Source organism: Pygocentrus nattereri, chromosome 20, assembly GCF_015220715.1.
Source record: "Pygocentrus nattereri isolate fPygNat1 chromosome 20, fPygNat1.pri, whole genome shotgun sequence".
NCBI classification, from domain to species: domain Eukaryota; kingdom Metazoa; phylum Chordata; class Actinopteri; order Characiformes; family Serrasalmidae; genus Pygocentrus; species Pygocentrus nattereri.
In genome coordinates this window covers 33598786-33615029 of record NC_051230.1, presented here as the reverse complement: position 1 = coordinate 33615029, position 16244 = coordinate 33598786, and the positions used below count along the sequence as shown (strand labels likewise).

Sequence of the window (16244 nt, the reverse complement as noted above, 5' to 3'; positions counted from 1 at the left end):
ATCTACTGTCTGTCTCAGTCTCGATCTCTCTACTGTCTGTCTCAGTCTCGGTCTCTCTCTCTACTGTCTGTCTCAGTCTCGGTCTCTCTCTCTACTGTCTCTCTCAGTCTCGGCCTCTCTCTCTATCTACTGTCTGTCTCAGTCTCGGTCTCTCTCTACTGTCTGTCTCAGTCTCTGTCTCTCTCTACTGTCTGTCTCGGTCTCTCTCTCTACTGTCTGTCTCAGTCTCGGTCTCTCTCTCTACTGTCTGTCTCAGTCTCGGCCTCTCTCTCTATCTACTGTCTGTCTCAGTCTCGGCCTCTCTCTCTACTGTCTGTCTCGGTCTCTCTCTCTACTGTCTGTCTCAGTCTCGGTCTCTCTCTCTACTGTCTCTCTCAGTCTCGGCCTCTCTCTCTACTGTCTCTCTCAGTCTCGGCCTCTCTCTCTATCTACTGTCTGTCTCAGTCTCGGTCTCTCTCTACTGTCTGTCTCAGTCTCGGTCTCTCTCTCTACTGTCTGTCTCAGTCTCGGTCTCTCTCTCTACTGTCTCTCTCAGTCTCGGCCTCTCTCTCTATCTACTGTCTGTCTCAGTCTCGGTCTCTCTCTACTGTCTGTCTCAGTCTCGGTCTCTCTCTCTACTGTCTGTCTCAGTCTCGGTCTCTCTCTCTACTGTCTCTCTCAGTCTCGGCCTCTCTCTCTATCTACTGTCTGTCTCAGTCTCGGTCTCTCTCTACTGTCTGTCTCAGTCTCGGTCTCTCTCTCTACTGTCTGTCTCAGTCTCGGTCTCTCTCTCTACTGTCTCTCTCAGTCTCGGCCTCTCTCTCTATCTACTGTCTGTCTCAGTCTCGGTCTCTCTCTACTGTCTGTCTCAGTCTCGGTCTCTCTCTCTACTGTCTCTCTCAGTCTCGGCCTCTCTCTCTATCTACTGTCTGTCTCAGTCTCGGTCTCTCTCTACTGTCTGTCTCAGTCTCTGTCTCTCTCTACTGTCTGTCTCGGTCTCTCTCTCTACTGTCTGTCTCAGTCTCGGTCTCTCTCTCTACTGTCTGTCTCAGTCTCGGCCTCTCTCTCTATCTACTGTCTGTCTCAGTCTCGGCCTCTCTCTCTACTGTCTGTCTCGGTCTCTCTCTCTACTGTCTGTCTCAGTCTCGGTCTCTCTCTCTACTGTCTCTCTCAGTCTCGGCCTCTCTCTACTGTCTGTCTCAGTCTCGGTCTCTCTCTCTACTGTCTGTCTCGGTCTCTCTCTTTACTGTCTGTCTCGGTCTCTCTCGCTACTGTCTGTCTCAGTCTCGGTCTCTCTCTCTACTGTCTCTCTCAGTCTCTGCCTCTCTCTCTATCTACTGTCTGTCTCAGTCTCGGCCTCTCTCTCTACTGTCTGTCTCAGTCTCGGTCTCTCTCTACTGTCTGTCTCAGTCTCGGCCTCTCTCTCTCTCTACTGTCTGTCTCAGTCTCTCTCTCTACTGTCTGTCTCAGTCTCGGCCTCTCTCTCTACTGTCTGTCTCAGTCTCGGCCTCTCTCTCTACTGTCTGTCTCGGTCTCTCTCTACTGTCTGTCTCAGTCTCGGCCTCTCTACTGTCTCTCTCAGTCTCGGTCTCTCTCTCTATTGTCTGTCTCAGTCTCGGTCTCTCTCTCAACTGTCTGTCTCAGTCTCGGCCTCTCTCAACTGTCTGTCTCAGTCTCGGCCTCTCTCTCTACTGTCTGTCTCAGTCTCGGCCTCTCTCTCTCTCTACTGTCTGTCTCAGTCTCGGCCTCTCTTCTGTCTCTCTCAGTCTCGGTCTCTCTCTCTATTGTCTGTCTCAGTCTCGGCCTCTCTACTGTCTCTCTCAGTCTCGGCCTCTCTCTCAACTGTCTGTCTCAGTCTCGGCCTCTCTCTCTCTCTACTGTCTGTCTCAGTCTCGGCCTCTCTCTCTCTCTACTGTCTGTCTCAGTCTCGGCCTCTCTCTCTACTGTCTGTCTCAGTCTCGGCCTCTCTCAACTGTCTGTCTCAGTCTCGGCCTCTCTCTCTACTGTCTGTCTCAGTCTCGGCCTCTCTCTCTATCTACTGTCTGTCTCAGTCTCGGTCTCTCTCTCAACTGTCTGTCTCAGTCTCGGCCTCTCTCTCTCTCTACTGTCTGTCTCAGTCTCGTCCTCTCTCTCTCTCTACTGTCTGTCTCAGTCTCGGCCTCTCTCTCTACTGTCTGTCTCAGTCTCGGCCTCTCTCAACTGTCTGTCTCAGTCTCGGCCTCTCTCTCTACTGTCTGTCTCAGTCTCGGCCTCTCTCTCTGTCACTCTCCTCCCTTTCTCTTCTATCTTGTTTTTTACTCTTCTATCTTGTTTTTTACTCTTTGTTGTGGTCTAGCTCTCTTTTTCTCTACTGTCTCTTTCTGCCTCGCTCTTTCGTGTTCTGTCTCTCAGCTCTCTCTCAGAGGTGAGTTATCAGAGCGTGGTGAGTGTGTTCAGGTGAGGGACTCTGAAACCTGTTGCAGTGCTGGAGCTCGGTGGGAGGTGGAGGAACAGGCTCAGATTTCAATCTTTAGTGGGAGCAGAGCTTTAAAGAGATTCACCTCCACGGTGACGTGTGTGAACTCTGCTTCTCTACAATGTAACGTGTGGTCAGAATGAGCTCATTGCTCTGAATGCCTGATTGTTGTCTATCTGAAGTGAGTGAAGGTCGATTTACTGAGATCCACTCAAGCAGCAGTTTTGCAGAAAAGCTGATTCCTGATTCCTGAGAAAAGCTGATTCCAGTTTTCCCCGAATGCAGTCAGTCAGACACTACATTGATGTCTGAAGTTGACTTCTTCAGTTGTAGCAATGGAGGTACAAGACGAATGCAGCTAACAAGTATTGGAAGCTAACGTGCAGGTGTATATAAACTCAATGACTATATATGAATGTTTTTAAATACCACGTTGAGCAACAAACTGGGCCATTTTCTACTTCTAGTTTGCTTTTCATGGCAAATGCAGAAAAATAGACTCTAAGCTTTGAGTGATTGCGAGATCACGGAAAGCGTAACTGAACCGACTGTGTGTGTTACCGGTATAAAAGGCTTTTCTGCATTTCTGTATTATGTTTTCTGTATTCCGGATCCGGTGCTCGTCATTGTGAATGGATTCTCCTTGTTTCGTTCTCAGAGTTAGTTTGTTGTGGGAATGGAAAAGGCTTTGACCCAAATAGATCGGCACTCCCTCATTAGCATTTTATTATTTTATGACCCCACCATTGTTTTGATGACTAGTGTAAAGGAAATAGTCAATGCCAGGTTCTCTCAGGGTTGATACTGTACAAACATTTGATAATATGTCTCTGCAGTTAGTCTAGCAACCTAAAATGCACAAATAAGCCTAGTAAACTGGCCACTCAGGAATTTGTCTCACTGCTGTACATTATTTTACCTTATCACAGCTTATGTGAAAACAACCAATGAAAAAAAGAGTAAAAAATCAAAACCATGCACTGGTTTCATATCAAAAAAAGACACTGAGTGCATTGTGGAACAAATTGATGGAAAGACCTATGGTCAGTATAAGCAGTGCATGGTGGGAAACTGCAGTCTTCACATTCATGTTCCAGACTTTCCATTTAACAAACCAGTGACTAAAAATGTCTGGGTTACGTAACAACATGCCAAGACACAGATTAGCTTCAGTTATGATGAAATAGCCGGCCCACACAATTAGTGCCCGCCTGATGCTTATCGGCTTTCAGGAGACAACACATCTCTGGGGGAATTAATTAATCCAAACAAACAAACAAACAATCAGTTTACTTCCAATCCATATGAGCTAAACATACCAAACCCTGTAGATTACTGAGCCGGATATTTACAATGTGAAATGACTGATTCCTCTGCATGTAAACATGTAAAATACAGTATTTATCACTACTGTAAACATCATGTTTTTCCCTTTGGTTTTCCAGGATTCTGTGCTGTAGGAAGAGGACTCAAATGTGAGTAGATTCTTCTTGTTTTATGCACAAAGCTAATTAGCAGTAGTTTGTCTCTGATACCATGGCATCATATATAGGTGTGCAGTATCATCATGCTTGTTGTATTTAAACTCTGTAGTTATTGTAGTAAATACTCTTATTTCATTACTGAATTTTGTTTTGAAATAAAGAGTTAAAATCTTTAAACGCCCAGCACAAAATTGGCCCATCTGCATTGTTTTCTCTGAGGTATCTAAGTAGATACAGTGAAGCGAGCTCTTTCATTGATTAGTAACCAGATCACTTTTGTGAAATTTTTATAATGGGTACGGATATTGGGAAGACGGATTTTGGAAGAATTCCACCTTTATTCATCAAGTCCAAGCAAAGTTAACTAACATCATCTAACTTGGAAATGATGGATCCACAATTGCATCAAAACTTTGGAATATTAGATCTCAATTTTGGATCCAGAACTGTATCTCAATATCGGAATATTAGATATCAATTGCGGATCCACATTTGGATATTGGAAAATATTGGAATTGTAGCGCTCAATTTTGGATCCATAAATGAAACCACAGTGTTGGAATATAAGATAATTATTTTGTCCATGTAAAATTAATTGCATCGGCTGGGGTGAAGCATGGTGAGATGGTAGCACTTAGCGAGCTTCCCATTCAAGGCCTCGAGGCCTAAATTCCCAGGACTTCAGGAGCTGGACTGAAGGCCTTACGCATTACATTAACTGCCAACATAATCAGGAGGCAGCAGAGGAATCAACCAGTCATGTCTTGATTGATAACGGCTGTTACGAAAAAACATCACTCTAGTCCTTCTTTAAGTTCTAGATACATCACTGACTCCGAATAAGAGCTGTAGCCAAAGCAGTGTTCCAGTTAGTTGTTAGTTGTTACCTGACTTTTGGCCTGTAAGATGGAATAAAATAGAGCTGAACAATCATGACCCCTGTGTAAGGTCAGTGGCCTTAACATGTAGCGACATCGCTAACTAGCTCGTTTGCCACTGGCCCAAACAAATGCCCGCTGTTAAATACCACACATCAATAATGCAGCGCGTCATAACTGACGGCGCTGTATGGTCATCGTTAATGGATGAATAATGGAGTGGTCATTAGAAATTACACGGCCTTATCAGGTAAAGTGAGAGCTCTTGTGTGCTTTTGAGAGAAGTCAAGCAGAGCCCTGAGGATGGGGTGAATTATTCAGGGGCGGGCTGCTCTGGCCTGGATGATTTTTCCGTCTATTATTAGCCAGACGTTTTAGTCTGACGCTAAACTGAGAGGCGTGTGCTGTTCTGCTTGAACTCACTGTTACCTTTAGCCGATCCCTGCGTCACCGTAATCGGTCAAACAGTCATATTTATCTGGAACAAACTGCGTCGGCGTCGCTCTGTGGGGAACATGAGTGTCATTTTCTGAAAAGCAATCACAGCCTGTAGTAAACAAACCTGACACATGTGTACAGTTTCCCCTGAAGACCACTGGAATCCTGAGGATGTAAAAGACCCGATATATGAATATTGCTACATGCTAATGCTGCTATGCGCCGAACTGACCCTATCAAAGCCAAAATAGCCCACACAAACCAGCAGGCTTCGTCCAGTGTGGTAGTTTAGAGACTTTGGCCGTTACAGGCTGCGGTTTCAGTAACTGGCTTTGGTGTCTAACAGGGTTAGACTTACTTTCATTGCAGTGCACAGAAGCATTAGCTTGCTAGTAGCATGTATGTAGCATTATAATAGAATAGCAGCATGTATGTATCATAGTGCTAACTGAATCTGTCCTCTTTCCTTAACTCAACCGAGACATGTTTGAGTCTAAAGCTTGCCTCTTTAGTTTTAGCACTAATGTAGGCTAAACTATATATATAAACTAATGTAGCTAACAAGTAAAAGAAGCTCATGCCTACATTTACATTTACAGCATTTAACAGACTTGTACCTCTTATATACGTATACTTATACCTCATCAGCTGTGAGGCAAAACATGTAAAAATGCAGCCTACATTAGCCACGTTTACATGCAGCCTGATAATCCGTTAATAATCTGACTGATAGCTCAATCGGATTAGAATACGTCCATGTAAACACCTCAATCGGAATAGACTAATCCGATTGAGGCCATTCGGAATACAATTTCTGTCCGATTGACCAAGGTGGGTAAACCTCTAAATAATCTGTTAAAGAGAAGAATAATAGCCGTGTAAACGCCTGAATCCGATTACACTCCGATTGGAACCTGTAAGAACGTTCTGCGCATGAGTGTCGCGTCATAGTAAGAGTTTATACCGTTCAACACGGGTGAGCAGAAACTGGTCTGCAGAGGAGACGAAGTTCATGCTCTGACGGCGGTGGGACGGACGTCCAGCTTATGTGTCTCAGAACACGACGTCTTCCTCTCGGCCTTCTTTAATAAGGACGTGTGAAGGACGTTTTCCTGAGTCTGACATCAGTTTAAAGCAGTTAAAAACACAAGCACTGCTCACTGCTGCTCATCTCACTCTGACTGGACCTCACGTGATGTTCGCTGTCATGGTAACGTTCACTCTCAGCGCTGCTCCACGCATACACGTCATTTTGCATCGGATTACTCGTAGTGTGCATGTAAACGAAGATTTTCATCAGATTGTTGAACAGAGTGAGCATAAACACCTCAGTCTGAATCTGTAATAGTTGAATATTGTTGAATATCGTTGAATATAATCGGCTTGGCAAAAACCTTTGCATGTAAACAGCATGTAAAAAGCCATTGCTGCTACTGTTTTTAGCTATGCTAACAGACTTTAGTCCATGTTAATAGGTTACAGTGTGTCAGAAACCACATAATCAAGTCTGTTAGAGATTCTGAACACCTCCACACACCAAGATGAGTGTGTCATGACTGACTCATGCGCTTAGCACCACGCTAATGATGTTGATTACATACGTTTCCATTACGTTAGTTACATTAGCTTTGGACATAAGGACAAACATGAAGATATTTTAGTGTTTATATTTTGCCATCTGGCTGACCGTTCTGTCCAGATTGGACTTTAGTGCTGTGCTCATCAGCACAGTAGCAGCAGCCATCAGCTGGGATTGAATCACCACTTTCAGAAATAGATCAAAGCTTTGGCCAGCACTGTTGTTCTGATCAGAAATATCACATTACGTCAGTGTTTATACTGCTATACATCAGTGTTGATGTTAATGGTGGTGAGTGGAAAGTGGCTGTGTGACTCAAAGCCCTCACTTCCTCCACGCCCAAATGGTCAGCGAGCGCTGATGAAATACCACTGCAACAGTGGCCGACCATTATTGCACTTAATTCCTGTTTTCTAGAAATGTTTGGCCTGTGTCTCAATAAATCTGGTCTATGAAAGTCTCTCTGAATTGTCTTTGGTCTGTCAAAGGATTTGTATATTTGATTCATTGCATTTTTTTAAATGACCAGTGTCCAGTGAGAGCAACAGTGGCTGCATGTGCAACAACGAGCGTATCTCCTATGTATGAGAGTATATGTCATATATATATTATGTACTGTAGCCTCTCTCATTCATACTGCTTGTGGGTTCTTGTTACAGTGGAGGATCTCGAGGGGAGCTAGAGCTCCACCAATCTGCTGCTTTTGTTAGTTTGCTGCTTGTTGATTTATCCATATTTGTCAGCGAGTTCTATGCAGCGTAGTCTGCAGGAGGTTCTTGTTACAGTGGAGGATCTCAAGGGGAGCTAGAGCTCCACCAAGCTGCTGCTTTTGTTGGTTTTCTGCTTGTTGATTTATCAGTGAGTACTATGCAGCATAGTCTGTTGGAGGTTTCACTTTAAAAGACATTAAAAAACTATATTTGGTTGAGAGCTCTACAATCACGGGCTCTATCAGAGTGGCGTTCAGTGCTCAAACTAGGAATATGTATGAAAATAGAATATGTATTTACACATTTACATAAATTTCCACTCATTTGAGCTCCATCTACTTCTGTTGGCTCCATTACTTGTAAGCTACATTAGCGTCATAGCTCCAGTGTAAACCTACAGGCCATCCGTCTCAGTTGATTGACTGCATTTCCCCGTCACTAACCACAGTGTCCTGTTCTGTTCCTTTTTGTTCCTCTTATTCACATTTCATGACAATGCTGGTGTGAGTGTGGAGGAAATAGACATTTTTACTCATTTTAAGTAAGTTCTTTAATTGAAACTGAGTTGGCAGATAATTAGTAAGGTTTAAGCCTTATATCCCAAAACTACATACCAGTACAGTAACATATGATATTTTGTTTGATAAAGCTGCTTAAAATAGATAAACAAGTCTGGAAATAAGATGAATGCATGTCTTAGAAAACATGTATTGTCTAGACTTAAGGTGTAGGAGTGTATTAATGCATTGTGCTGCATTGTGGTGGATTTTTTTTAATGAACTGATTTTGTAATGTTATATTGTAATTGATTATAATAAAATTCAATAATGTATGCACTCATTTTTGGCCAAAATTAAATTCAAAGCATTGCTAAAAAATATAAAATATTAAAAGCTTATTGTGTGGTTTTGATTGTTTATATTTCACTACTGAAGTATAAAGATTTAGTTGAATCATGGTGCAGTGTGACTTGAAATGTGGTGAAAAAGTGGAATCATGATGAAAATTTTACTCAGTCATGATGAACTGGGAGTTTAATTTAGGTGAAAAATGAATTGATTTTTGGTGAAATGGCAGTTGAAAATATAATTAAATCTTGTTGAAATAGGCATTGAATTGTGCTGAAAAAGGGGTTGAACTGTGGAGAAAGTGTAATTGAATCGTAGTGAAATGGAAGTTGAATCGTGGGGAAATTTGAGTTGAATCATACTGAAATGGGAGTTGAAACGTGGGTAAATTTGAGTTGAATCACGGTGAAATGGGAGTTGAATCGTGGGGAAATTTGAGTTGAATCATGGTGAAATGGGAGTTGAATCATGGGGAAATTTGAGTTGAATCGTGGGGAAATTTGAGTTGAATCATGGTGAAATGGGAGTTGAATCGTGGGGAAATTTGAGTTGAATCATGGTGAAATGGGAGTTGAATCGAGGGGAAATTTGAGTTGAATCACGGTGAAATGGGAGTTGAATCGTGGGGAAATTTGAGTTGAATCACGGTGAAATGGGAGTTGAATTGTGGGGAAATTTGAGTTGAATCGTAGTGAAATGGGAGTTGAATCGTGGGGAAATTTGAGTTGAATCGTGGGGAAATTTGAGTTGAATCATGGTGAAATGGGAGTTGAATCGTGGGGAAATTTGAGTTGAATCACGGTGAAATGGGAGTTGAATTGTGGGGAAATTTGAGTTGAATCGTAGTGAAATGGGAGTTGAATTGTGGGGAAATTTGAGTTGAATCGTGGGGAAATTTGAGTTGAATCACGGTGAAATGGGAGTTGAATCGTGGGGAAATTTGAGTTGAATCATGGTGAAATGGGAGTTGAATCGTGGGGAAATTTGAGTTGAATCGTAGTGAAATGGGAGTTGAATCGTGGGGAAATTTGAGTTGAATTGTGGGGAAATTTGAGTTGAATCATGGTGAAATGGGAGTTGAATCGTGGGGAAATTTGAGTTGAATCACGGTGAAATGGGAGTTGAATCGTGGGGAAATTTGAGTTGAATCGTGGGGAAATTTGAGTTGAATCATGGTGAAATGGGAGTTGAATCGTGGGGAAATTTGAGTTGAATCACGGTGAAATGGGAGTTGAATCGTGGGGAAATTTGAGTTGAATCAAGGTGAAATGGGAGTTGAATCGTGGGGAAATTTGAGTTGAATCACGGTGAAATGGGAGTTGAATCGTGGGGAAATTTCAGTTGAATCGTAGTGAATGGAGTTGAATAATGGGGAAATTTGAGTTGAATATGGAATGGGGGAAATTTGAGTTGAATCATGGTGAAATGGGAGTTGAATCGTGGGGAAATTTGAGTTGAATCGTAGTGACAGTTGAATTGTGGTCAAATGTGAGATTTGATGATGTGCTGAATCATTTCATAAAGAGTCACTATAAGGTCAGAGAATTACTTTTTTACTTCTTCTTTTCTGTGTAAGTGCTGTGTGTGTGGGTGGGGTGTGGTGTGTCTGTGTGTCTGTGTGTGTGTGTGTCTGTGTGTGTGTCTGTGTGTCTGTGTGTGTGTGTGTCTGTGTGTGTGTGTGTGTGTGTGTGTGTGTGTGTTGTGAAACACTGCCATTTGGGATTCTCCTGCGTGTCTCTGCGTGTTGATCACTCGCCCCCGAGCCGTACAGGAGGAGGTGTTTCAGTGAAGGTATGTTGGTTCTGTATGGAGTTAAACAGAGAGAACATCAGTGAGAGACCTGAAGACTGAACTGCGTTGATGTGAGTGTGATTATGATTTAACGTGCCTGTGTTAGAGTCTGTGCTGTGCTGGGATTTGAATGTGATCAGTAAAGTTGTGGTGAGTTCTGGTGATACTGTAATGCTCTACTGTGATCGTTACGCTCAGGTAGGCCGCGCTTTCTCCGGGTCGTGTGGCGAATGTGTGTGTGTGCTTGGTCTTATTTCATTTCTACATGAGCATTTTCCAGCCTCTGTTCATCCCTCAGAATTAAACTGGCTGTTTTTGTCACTGTGCCTTTAAATGTATGTAAATGAGCTCTGCTCTGAGTGGCTACCCTCGTTCAAAAAGCTTATAAGTCTATGTGGACGGGAAGTGAAAATTAATTTTTGGATAATATTTAACGTAACGGCACAGAGGGCATGAGTTGTCAGTCTGACACATTATATTCAGCTTTCACACCTTTCTAAATGTGTTGAGTCTTCTTGGCAAAAAAAACCTACAGCTTTTTATAGAGAATAGTTCCATTTAAAGACACCACAGTAAATATAATATAATATAGAAATTATGGTTTATTTGTGGTAAAACTAAATTGAATAGTGGGGGAAATTTGCTTCAATTGAGGTGAAATTGAGACGAACAGTGGTGAAATTTAGTTGAATTGTGCACAGAATGTTGGTTAAACTTTAGTTGACTTGTGAAATTTTAGTGGAATCAAGGTGAAACAGAGTTGCATAGTGGTGAAAATGTAATTGAATTGATGTGAAAATGAGTTGAATAGTTCTGAAAACTGAGGTGAAGTGTGGTGAACATTTAGTTCAATTGTAGTGAACATTTTTTTCAGTTGGTGAAAATTTGGTTCATTTTTTCCAATTAGATTTTTCCCCCAATCATTCAACCCTGTTTTCAGCTGCCTTTGTCCTGCCTAACTCAAAGTCCATCCCATAAAACGAATCGGCGTCTGACGTATATTTGTAAAAAAAAAGCGTGATATACTTTTTAAAGCAGGAGGCAGATTAAGGTCTTGCTGAAAGCTGAGTGATGGATGATACGGCTAGTATGGCTAATGTTGGGAACCTGAAACTTACAGCATTAGTGAATGAAGCTGTTTGGGAGCCGACTCGTATTTGTGAGCTGATTGTATCTGACTCACTGAAAGAAGCGGGAGTACTTGTGTATCAGCACTTTTGGCCGAGTGTGAACTTTGTGGTGAGATTAGGGAGTTTTCTGACAGACTCCAACTTTATAGACCAAAAAAAGGCAGAGGTTTAGAGAACGTACATGTGCACATTACAGCTGGCACACTCATTAAAAAGAGCGTTTTAGATTTGTGTTGTTTGGATTTGCGCAGGCTGACCAATCAGAGCTGTGTTGTCATGGTTACTCACGCATAAGAGTTTGATGTGGTGCGTAAACACTGTTAATGTTTGTCTGTCTGTCCATACAGGCCAGTTCATTGGTTTATGTGATGTCACGAACGCCAAAACCTTCAGCAGCAGTTTAGCCCCGCCCACTCACACTGAAGTTATAAGGAGTGTTTCAGCTTAGCCTGCTTTTCTGAATGAGGTGCAATACAGGCCAGTCAGAGCTCTATGGGATAAAAAGAGGATAAAAATAGTTGTGTAAAAATGGATTATGACTGTTTTTGGTACATTAAACCACATAAATGATATAAATGGGCCTCAAAAGGGACAAATAAAGCAAATATAACAAAATGTTATGTGTAATAAGTCTGCAGGTCAGCGGGTTAAAAAGTGCCCATTATGTTTATCAAGCCACTGTTTCATCTCCTCCTCATTTCAGTCTGACTTCCTACTATTGTTAAACTCTCAACAAGCTAATCACTAACTTCTCCATTCTCACTCTGTTTTCCAGCAGCGGTGAGCAGAGAGTTGAGCAATGCCGGGTGGGATCTGAGTGTGTGTGTGTGGGTTTTAACTGCCGGTTAGAATCATGATCACATACAGTGTTGCACAACTTGAGCTAATTTTCGTAATTTTGTCTGCGTCTAATCAGGGATGTTGTTTAAAACTCTTACGGCTTTTATTTCTACAGTTTCAGAATGAGCTCTATCCTTCCTCGACTTGCTCTGGCCTCTCCCTACAACAGAACTCTCACTAACCCAAACAACCCCCCTTTACTCTTTATATCACAATACCTACATTTAGAGCCGGTTATTCATTCAGCCTAATGAGAAACTGTAGATAAGACTCGGTTTATATCACAATACCTACATTTAGAGTCGGTTATTCATTCAGCCTAATGAGAAACTGTAGAACGGACTCGGTTTATATCACAATACCTACATTTAGAGTCGGTTATTCATTCAGTCTAATGAGAAACTGTAGAACAGACTCGGTTTATATCACAATACCTACATTTAGAGTCGGTTATTCATTCAGCCTAATGAGAAACTGTAGAACAGACTCGGTTTATATCACAATACCTACATTTAGAGTCGGTTATTCATTCAGCCTAATGAGAAACTGTAGAACGGACTCGGTTTATATCACAATACCTACATTTAGAGTCGGTTATTCATTCAGCCTAATGAGAAACTGTAGAACGGACTCGGTTTATATCACAATACCTACATTTAGAGTCGGTTATTCTTTCAGCCTAATGAGAAACTGTAGAACGGACTCGGTTTATATCACAATACCTACATTTAGAGTCGGTTATTCATTCAGCCTAATGAGAAACTGTAGAACAGACTCGGTTTATATCACAATACCTACATTTAGAGTCGGTTATTCATTCAGTCTAATGAGAAACTGTAGAACGGACTCGGTTTATATCACAATACCTACATTTAGAGTCGGTTATTCATTCAGCCTAATGAGAAACTGTAGAACGGACTCGGTTTATATCACAATACCTACATTTAGAGCCGGTTATTCATTCAGTCTAATGAGAAACTGTAGAACAGACTCGGTTTATATCACAATACCTACATTTAGAGCTGGTTATTCACTCAGCCTAATGAGAAACTGTAGAACAGACTCGGTTTATATCACAATACCTACATTTAGAGTCGGTTATTCATTCAGTCTAATGAGAAACTGTAAAACGGACTCGGTTTATATCACAATACCTACATTTAGAGCTGGTTATTCACTCAGCCTAATGAGAAACTGTAGAACAGACTCGGTTTATATCACAATACCTACATTTAGAGTCGGTTATTCATTCAGTCTAATGAGAAACTGTAAAACGGACTCGGTTTATATCACAATACCTACATTTAGAGTCGGTTATTCATTCAGTCTAATGAGAAACTGTAGAACGGACTCGGTTTATATCACAATACCTACATTTAGAGTCGGTTATTCATTCAGTCTAATGAGAAACTGTAGAACAGACTCGGTTTATATCGCAATACCTACATTTAGAGTCGGCTATTCATTCAGCCTAATGAGAAACTGTAGAACGGACTCGGTTTATATCACAATACCTACATTTAGAGTCGGTTATTCATTCAGCCTAATGAGAAACTGTAGAACAGACTCGGTTTATATCACAATACCTACATTTAGAGCCGGTTATTCATTCAGCCTAATGAGAAACTGTAGAACAGACTCTGTTTATATCACAATACCTACATTTAGAGCCGGTTATTCATTCAGTCTAATGAGAAACTGTAGAACAGACTCTGTTTATATCACAATACCTACATTTAGAGTCGGTTATTCAGTCATTAGCTGTTGCTTTTGTCTGGTTTTAATGCAGACAGCGTGTAGTGGAGGGAAGTGGAGCTCATGGTAAAGGTTAATAATAGTTGCAGCAGATGATAAGATGGTAAAGACGTCAAGCACTTTGCACAGAAAGCTATTTTAAGCGGGTGTGATGCTCTTCTCACTGTATTGAGAAAACAGGAAAAAACAGAAAAGAAAAACACTAAGTTTGTAGTTTGGCTGTGTGACAGCAGTGAAAGAGTAACGTACAAAAGCCCCTCTGTGCTTCTACAGCCATATGAAAGTCATTTAATACACAGGCCTGTTTGAACACCAGCCAAACATTGTTGTCTAGAGAGAAAGGCCCAAAACACACACACACACACACACACACACACACACAATAGTGTGTTAAACTTCCCACTTCATTTAATTTACAGCCTTTATGTACAAATTCTTCCTTTCTCTGCTATTAAATCTGCTCTCAGCTGTTCCGTGTTCAGTGCTTCACTCTTTCCTTCATTCCCGCCTCCATTCTTTTCAGGAGACTCACTTTCAGTTCCTCAACCAATCTGCAGACACTCCTCCAAACTTCAGTCTTAGAAGCTGGCGGTGATTTTCTGATTCGCACCATCCAAATAATCTCAATTACAAATTCACACTCATCAGCGCATAAAACCCAATGTTTATTCTGTTACTACTCAGTTCAGCAACCGTTCACTGCATCTATTATGAGTCAACAGTTCACCAAATGTCATAATTCAAGCGTCTACTAGGGATTTTTCAGTGTCTACTGGGATTTATTCAGTATGTACTATCAATTATTCAGTGTCTACTGGGATTCATTCAGTATGTTCTATCAATTATTCAGTGTCTACTGGGATTCATTCAGTATGTTCTATCAATTATTCAGTGTCTACTGGGATTTATTCAGTATGTTCTATCAATTATTCAGTGTCTACTGGGATTCATTCAGTATGTTCTATCAATTATTCAGTGTCTACTGGGATTCATTCAGTATGTTCTATCAATTATTCAGTGTCTACTGGGATTTATTCAGTATGTACTATCAATTATTCAGTGTCTACTGGGATTCATTCAGTATGTTCTATCAATTATTCAGTGTCTACTGGGATTCATTCAGTATGTTCTATCAATTATTCAGTGTCTACTGGGATTCATTCAGTATGTTCTATCAATTATTCAGTGTCTACTGGGATTCATTCAGTATGTTCTATCAATTATTCAGTGTCTACTGGGATTTATTCAGTATGTACTATCAATTATTCAGTGTCTACTGGGATTCATTCAGTATGTTCTATCAATTATTCAGTGTCTACTGGGATTCATTCAGTATGTACTATCAATTATTCAGTGTCTACTGGGATTCATTCAGTATGTTCTATCAATTATTCAGTGTCTACTGGGATTTATTCAGTATGTACTATCAATTATTCAGTGTCTACTGGGATTCATTCAGTATGTTCTATCAATTATTCAGTGTCTACTGGGATTCATTCAGTATGTTCTATCAATTATTCAGTGTCTACTGGGATTTATTCAGTATGTTCTATCAATTATTCAGTGTCTACTGGGATTCATTCAGTATGTTCTATCAATTATTCAGTGTCTACTGGGATTCATTCAGTATGTTCTATCAATTATTCAGTGTCTACTGGGATTTATTCAGTATGTACTATCAATTATTCAGTGTCTACTGGGATTCATTCAGTATGTTCTATCAATTATTCAGTGTCTACTGGGATTCATTCAGTATGTTCTATCAATTATTCAGTGTCTACTGGGATTCATTCAGTATGTTCTATCAATTATTCAGTGTCTACTGGGATTCATTCAGTATGTTCTATCAATTATTCAGTGTCTACTGGGATTTATTCAGTATGTACTATCAATTATTCAGTGTCTACTGGGATTCATTCAGTATGTTCTATCAATTATTCAGTGTCTACTGGGATTCATTCAGTATGTACTATCAATTATTCAGTGTCTACTGGGATTCATTCAGTATGTTCTATCAATTATTCAGTGTCTACTGGGATTTATTCAGTATGTACTATCAATTATTCAGTGTCTACTGGGATTCATTCAGTATGTTCTATCAATTATTCAGTGTCTACTGGGATTCATTCAGTATGTTCTATCAATTATTCAGTGTCTACTGGGATTCATTCAGTATGTTCTATCAATTATTCAGTGTCTACTGGGATTCATTCAGTATGTTCTATCAATTATTCAGTGTCTACTGGGATTCATTCAGTATGTTCTATCAATTATTCAGTGTCTACTGGGATTCATTCAGTATGTTCTATCAATTATTCAGTGTCTACTGGGATTCATTCAGTATGTTCTATCAATTA

At 40.8% G+C, this 16244-nt stretch overlaps 1 protein-coding gene across 5 annotated transcripts in view; it reads left to right on the top strand.

The window, feature by feature from the left end:
- atp8b5a (ATPase phospholipid transporting 8B5a) overlaps nt 1-16244 on the top strand; it is a 58012-nt gene that overhangs the window by 3701 nt on the left and 38067 nt on the right. For 3 of the 5 annotated variants that reach the window (XR_005129231.1, XM_037531823.1, XM_037531822.1), the window contains exon 2: nt 3880-3909. The gene's annotated coding sequence lies outside the window, so the exon portion shown is untranslated. Of the gene's footprint in view, nt 1-3879; nt 3910-10067; nt 10234-16244 lie in introns of those variants that run through there. The other 2 variants (XM_037531826.1, XM_037531825.1) reach the window with 2 other exon arrangements.